The sequence below is a fragment of the Lygodium microphyllum genome, chromosome 10, assembly GCF_053477565.2.
Source record: "Lygodium microphyllum isolate KBCC chromosome 10, Lygodium_microphyllum_v1.1.10, whole genome shotgun sequence".
Taxonomy (NCBI): Eukaryota; Viridiplantae; Streptophyta; class Polypodiopsida; order Schizaeales; family Lygodiaceae; genus Lygodium; species Lygodium microphyllum.
In genome coordinates, this window is record NC_141144.1 from 58955960 (window position 1) to 58963709 (window position 7750).

At 37.2% G+C, this 7750-nt stretch overlaps 1 pseudogene; it reads left to right on the top strand.

Moving 5' to 3' along the window:
* LOC148030038 (uncharacterized) overlaps nt 1-7479 on the top strand; it is an 85225-nt pseudogene extending 77746 nt beyond the window's left edge.
* The last annotated feature ends 271 nt before the right edge of the window (nt 7480-7750 follow it).

The window sequence follows — 7750 nt, forward strand, 5'->3', positions numbered from 1 at the left end:
GCACATAACAAACAATTTGAAAATCAAATACTTTATTTCATAGTAATATCCAGAACTATCACTTTGCAAAGAGGTACAAAATTCGTTTTTCCACAAAAAGACATTGTCCAGCCTAGAATAGAGACCTTACAATCCCTCGAGATTGGGTTGTATGTGATCGCACTTCATTCACAGTCAATAGGGAATTTGCTAGTCAGAGCCCCTCTAAGCTTCCATGAGCCTCAGGAGCCATCTTGCATAGCATGGGCACTTTTCACTCGGCCCTTTGCCCTCTCAGGTGCTCGAGTGATCAAAAACCAAAAACACCTACCTCCCTCGGGAGCATAGGGCCCCCACCCACATGTGAGTTTTTTCACACTCCATAGAGTGTTAGGGAGCATTGAGTTGGGGACCCCAATGTCCTGAACCACCACAATCCACAACTCGTCCGTCTATGCAAGCACAAAATCATAAGAGCCATAATTTATCATTCACAAATCCAAAATCAATCATAACCAAAAACATTTTTAACACACTTGTCAATGTATGTGATACATAGAATCTATCCCCTCCATCAATTCCTGTGTTCCTTCCCAAAACGCAATTGACAATACTAACATGTTTTTGTAAGTTTAAGTACATTCTAGCTTATCGTAATCTATGTAACAAACTAACTTATCTCTCATTTTAGGAAGTTGTAGAGTTAATAGCTTAAAAGTAATCATTTTTCTATGTACTAAACCTGATTATCTCCGTTCGGCCATCCATCGTGATTACAGTTTATGGCCGCAACGTCAATTTTTTGTGGAGTAACTGGTCCTTCAAGTTGAATGGATTCGGGGATAACTTCCACTTGCGCTTCAGCTTCGTGTTAAGTTCCCTCAATAACAGCTACTTCCTCGCATTGGGGAGCTCTCCGAGCATGACCTCGCTCAGCATCTCGACATCTCTTGGCAACCATGGAAGAAGCTTGATGTATTTGAGCAGTGCTTCTACATAGGTGTGGAGAGAGAGAGGCGCGGCTGATTGCAGCACAGCTTTGTCACATCAACAAATGCAAAGAGACTTCAACAAGAGTTGTTGTGTTCTTTGACGTGATGCTCTATCCATGTTTATATAGTAATCGGGGGGTTAAAGAGAGGACACTTGCTTTTTAACGTTTTCGATGACATCATCGATGATAAAGAGAGAATGCTTTCTTTTAGCATCTTTGATGACATCATCGATGGCATCAGAGAAAGGGCTCCATTTTTGTAGCGCGAGGATAAAAATCTACAAATATATGGGCAAGCACCGCACATCACATCATCGGGTAGGCGTCACTCCAAGGCTCACGCCAAGGCAGCGACCAAAGCATAGACCTTGGCATCTTGGCCTTGGCATACTTGGCAATGGGCTACAAAGGCTTCATTGGTGCCATTGGCTATGTGTTAGAAGCTTCCACTAGTTGTAGGAAAAGCTTCTCGGGAGGTCATCCATCCGGCCCGACAGTGACGTCGCCCAAGAGTACTTAACTACCAAGTGACTATCTACTAGGCTAGTACTTTTTGTTGTTCTACACTACAAACATAGTTTGAATTAACTTGTCTTGGGAGGGTTCCCAAGCATTCCTTCCATGAACTGGCATATAATACCTCATCAATTATCTTCAAATGTGCAATCTTTACTATTTTGTTTTCAACATAAATCAATTTTTGGGATGTATACGCACATTGTTTATTAAAATAAACTAAGTAATGGGGACATTACATTCATTAAGCATTATGCAACTATAGCGGCTCCTTTGACTAATAGGTTGAAGAAGGAATATTTCTTTTAGGATGCACTTGGGTAGATAGTAGCTTCAACTAGTTAAAGGAAGTACTCACTTCTGCTCCTATTTTAGTATGCCTAGATTTCTCTAGAGAATTTGCCATACAATGTGATGCTAGTGGTCATGGCATAGGGGTTGTTTTGCTACAGGAGCATGGAGTTATTGCCTTTGAAAGTCATAAGCTTATAGATAAAGAGATTACATTTCTATGACCAAGATATATTGGCTATTCTATATGCGATAAAGAAATGGTACCATTATTTATATGGTAGCTAGTTTAGAGTTCACAGTGATCACAGGGTCCTAAATTATTTTCTTACTCAATCAAATCTCACCCCTAAGCAGTGTAGGTGGATAGTTACCTTGCAAAATTATGATTTTGATGTCACTCATACAAGGGGCAAAGACAATGTGGTAGCTAATTCTCTTTCTAGAATATGGGCATGTTGGTTTTCAGCTATGATTGAGTTACATGGTGAATAGATTGAGTTACAAGAGGCCTATCTTTTGGATGATGAGCTTAGCCACGTATTTTGAAAATTATAACAAGGTCTTATGGAGGAAAACTCATACTATCAGCTTAAAAATGGCCTAGTTTGGCTTAATGAAAAGATTATTATTCTCTCTACTTCTTCTTTCAAGATAAAAAGTATTGAGGAGTTGCATTTTTCACCTATAGCTAGACATTTTGGAGTGTTAAAGACCTATGATAAGATCATCAAAAACTTCCAGTGGAAAGGATTGTGGAGAGATGTTAACAACTATGTCATGAAGTGTATGCCTTGTCATCAGTAGAACAAGTATAGCACCCATAAGCCAAGTGGTTTGTTGCAGCCATTACCTATCCTTGAAGGCAAATGGACATATATTACCATGGATTTTATTAATGGCTTACCTACTACCAAAAATGATTTAAATAGCATTTATATACTAGTAGACGAACTCACTAAGGCAACCTATTTTATTCCCACCAAGACCCAGTTCATTACTTCATAAGTGGCTAGTTCATGGACCAAATATTTAGATTACATGGATTACCACAATTGATTGTGCATGATAGGAATGCCAAGTTCATGAATGAATTCTGGCATGCAATATTTAGCTCCATGGGTACTAAATTGGCTCCTTCTACAACCTATCATCTGCAGACTGATGGTCAGACGACATAAATGGTAAATAAGTGGTTGGAGACTTGCCTTTGCCATTTTTTTCATGATGTGCAGCACACGTGGGATTCATGGTTGCATTTGGCTAAGTTTGCCTATAATAACTCCAGTCATACTAGCATTGGAGTTTCACTCTTTGAGGCTATGTATGGGTACAAGGTGACCCTGCCCACAGCTATTTTCAGTGTTGAGAAGATTAACCCACATGGAAAGGAAGAATCGGAAAGAATGCAGACCCTTCTTCAACAATGTAAGATGAATCTTAAAAAAGATCAAGATCAAATGAAAGTGTATGTTAATGAGAAGCAGTGACCCTTGGAGTTCCACAAGGGAGAGTTAGTTTTATTAAAAGTACCTAAGTCTCACTATTCTACTTTAAAGGATGGATCCAGCAATAAACTTGCTCACACGTTCTATGGAGCCTACAAGATCTTGAAGCATATTGGAGACTTGGCATGTAGATTGAAACTTCCCCCTTCCGCTAAGATTCATAATATATTTCATGTTAGTTAGCTCAAACCCTTTTATGGCACACCCAAGTGAAAATAGTTGATGAGTTGCAGGACTTATTCCGTACATTCCTGGAGGAGATCATAGGTCAATGTGAAAAAAAGCTTCACTCTCACTCTATCATTGAGTAGTTGATCAAGTTGTAGGGTTTACTACTTGAGGAAGCTTCTTAGAGGCTAGATTCTATTTTGGATGAGTTTTTCTATATCTAGGAGGCATTACTGGTTAAGACATAGTCAATATGGGAGCCAGTTGTGAAATAAATAGGGTTTAGATAGCAGTCTATTTTGGAATAGACTTTACTTTGCCTAATTTTTAGAAATATGTCACCTACATAGCATCAAAGGACTCTTCAATAGCTACATTTTGACATGTGGTATGCCCTATTTGGATACTTTTATCAAAACATATGGCAATTTTGTTCAACATGGCCTGTTTTTTACAACAAGCTATCTATTCTTTACAAAGTCTGTTTCTTGAAGATTTAAAGGCTCTAATTTCTTTTGAAGTAATTTGAATTATGTATATGGTGGTAGAGGCTTTATTTTATATCTTCGTTTCATTTTTATCTTTTGTATGGTTGAAATCAAAGTAGTACTTTGTTTCATCTATCCTTATTTTCCATTGTAAATTTGTTTTTACGAGCAAAAACCTTTGGGTAGGGGTGGATTGTAAAAAGTTGGGAAGACATGTTTTAGTGAGAAAGTTATTAATAATACCTTGTCACACTGGCATAGGTATAAAAGGTGTGAGACATGTAATTTTTGACATCTTTTACCATAATACAATTATTGTATCTCATCTCACCTACTTGTACTTAGCTTTCATGGCTTCTTTCTCCTCTTTCCTATAATTCTAGTCTTTATATTTTCTCATCACTCATTTTATCTCCTCTTTTCTCTTTCTTCTACTCTTCTTTCTCTCACCTCTTAGCCCTCTCCTTGACAATATATAAGAATATGGTATTCTTGTTGTGTTTGCTTTGTAGATAATAGCAGAGTCAATTTCATCCCAAAGGTGAAATCTTCTTCTTTTTAGCTAAAATCTCCAAAATCAGTCATGTTTTGGTAGTCCCAAAGGTGCTATTAGCTAAGAAAGTTGACAAAACACGTCATAAAGATAGGATGACTATTTTGGAAATTAGGAGATTTTTCAATATAATTTTTTACATTCATGATATTTTTGTTTATCTTCCTGACATTCTCTTTGAGTTCTTTGGTCTTTCTCTTTTAGTTTCTTTCTCTACACATTATCTGCACTTTCTTTGTTTTTTACATGGCATCCACAATGCATCCTTCTCATTCCATAAACTCTTGCATAGTCTATAACAAAAGTGCAAATGAAAAATGGGAGCCTATAACCTTTAGCTTAAATGATTAGGTTACCATGTTGCCATCATGTAAGGGCTCCACAATTGAAAAAATCGAAATGAGAGGATGTAAATTATCATTGGAAGGAATGGATTGTTGCTTTCAAAACTATATCTCAAGAGTGGTTTCCTCATGTTCAACATATTTATATTGCAAAGGATATGCACATGCCTCCAAATGAATGTATTTTCTCTACAAACACATTGTAAGTTCTGATATGAGTAATATATGTAAATGTATTTTCTATTTTCTTAAGGCAAGTAATAGAGAATGCATTATTGGCTATAGATATCTTTCCATCAACAAGCTTTTAAGTGGCATCTTGTGAAGAGCTTGAGTGAAACTTTCCATGCCATTCATAAAGAATTTAAAAAGATTATCTATGACTAATCAGACCACGGTATTTTTTATTGAAGGTCGGATTTTTGTATATTATCCACAATACATTGTTTCCTCAAGAAGAGTAGTTATGTATGGACACATCAGAGACTTGCCAATAACAAGTATATCATCTTTCAATTGGAAGATTCTTGATGAAGTAACACTATACAAAGCAACTCAACATATCCTAAGTCATTCAAAACTCCATGACCCCTATAAGGATCTCAAGAATAATATGCTTATCACAAATTTACAAAGAATAAAAGTTTCATGGTGGATAAGTAGAATTTTTTCTGAGGAGGATTTCGATAATATTATAGGTCCATTTTGGAAATCTAAGGAGCAATCATTCTTGCTTTATATTTTCTCACACTACCATCTGCATTATGTTTTACTTTGTAAATCCACTTGCAGCTTATAGCTTTCTTTTCCTCGACTAATGGCACCAAATCCCAATCATAAGGGTGACTTCATAAGGTGCAATTCATGCCCTCAATCCTTGGCTTCATCCTACAATATCTCTCGACAAACTCTTGCTATGGGCTTCAATGATAGAAGATACGAACTTGAATGTGTACATGGGTTCCCTTAGATTCTAATGTAGATTGCATGCCACATTTAGACTTAAGGACATATTATTCCACATGAAGAAGTAAAGGAAGTTGATGTTCATCTATTGTCTGCTATTCATCCCCATCTTTTCAAGGTGAGTTGAGTGCTTGAGTAAGAGAGTGTGGTGTTGAGTGTGTGAGGGAGTGAGGGACACCCTATGTGAAGACATTCTCTTCATCTCCTCTCATTCATAGCAATAACTCCTCTCAAGCACTTAGATGACAACAAATGTAAGGAGATATGACAACACCTAGAAACAATGCCTAATATTGCAAAAAAATTAGCAAAATCGTACACAATTGTCACATTGTTACTAACTTTTTACATTAATTTAATGCAGATGTGGTGCTCATTGTTGCTATTTTTGGAGGCCGTGTCTCTACAGTCTAAGAGAAAGGTGGTGCTATAGATAAATCTGATAGATTTCCTTAGTGAATCCCAACCATGACCAATCTCAAATTTTCCCATAGGGAATTATTATCATCTAGAGAAGATAAGATCTTGTCTTCTCTCCCATGATTCCCCTCTTTCCAACACCAAATTTGATTTTGGCTTTAGTGAAGAGAGAGGCAGGTCTAGGAGCTTTATGGCGGTTTGGCACATCACCTAAGTAACACTTGCATGCCCCTCATAACCCGTAATGCAAAGCACATGATATCTCCTTAACCAAAGTATCTTTGACCAGGGCCACCAAGCCAAAGTGTTACACTCTATGAGCTCATTGTGAGGATCATTTGACTCACCCTTATTCTTTTAAGGGTTTGATGCATGAACCCTCTATGAATACCTCGCCCCTAGTCTACCCACAACTATAGATAAATCTAATGACTCTATGTTATTTGGTGGTCAACAATGTGAGATTGTACCATTAGATGTCAAAGTTCTTAAAGACGTCCATTCTAAGGTTTAGAGGGAGGGGGAAAGGAAATGAATTGGAGAAATTTTTGAAAATTAGAAAAAGAATGAGGCCATTGCATGATGTCAAGAGGAAGAAGGGGAACATGTCATCTTTTTTTAAGACAATCTTCTTTAGAGTAATGTTTTTAAGCAGTGATCTATTTGGATATTTTGCTAAAGCCAATGCATGATTGTTATAATAGATTTGGAGTGGTGAGCTCGTTGATCACATACCATATGGGCATGGAGTTGCTAACTACACAAATGGATACATATTTGAAGGTACATATGACATGGGAAAGAAGCAAGGGTATGGTGTCTACAAGTTTGCAAATGGGGCAGTTCATGATGGACAACATAGTAGCAATCTTAAGGAAGGTCTTGGAGTACAAAAATATCCTGACAATAGCTCATATGATGGATATTGGAAAGCTGGTAAAAAAAGGGCTATGGGATTTATATATATGCGAATGGTGATATGTATCAAGGTGATTGGTTTGATAATAAAAGACATGGTGTGGGTACATATTATTTCAAAGAAAGTATGAGCCAATATTGTGGAACTTGGGCTCTTGGAAATTTTGATCATGGGAAATGGGTACTCATAGATGGAAACTCTTATGAAGGCCAATTCATATCAAACAAACCACAAGGTCTTGGCAAGTTCAAGTTCTTTAAGACTAATAATGTCTTACATGGAGAATATGCAAATGAAAAGTGGAGATCAAGGGATCTAATCTCAATGCTATAATTGTTCACTTTGTATAAGCAATGGAATGTGAAATTTTTTTGATAAGGTCATCAAAAGAGTTGGTTATTTCCACGGAATCGCTATCTCTAGACGGGAAGACGAAGACCAGCAATAGGTAGAGGGCCTTGATGCTTGTACCTACTACCATGTATAATAATGAAGATGATGAACAAAAGGAAGTTGGGGGGCGCTATGAATCGATGTGGAAGGTACAAGAGGTTAAGAGAATAGTGTGTGTGGGTTTGGAGGCCTCAATAAGTGTGGTGGCTAT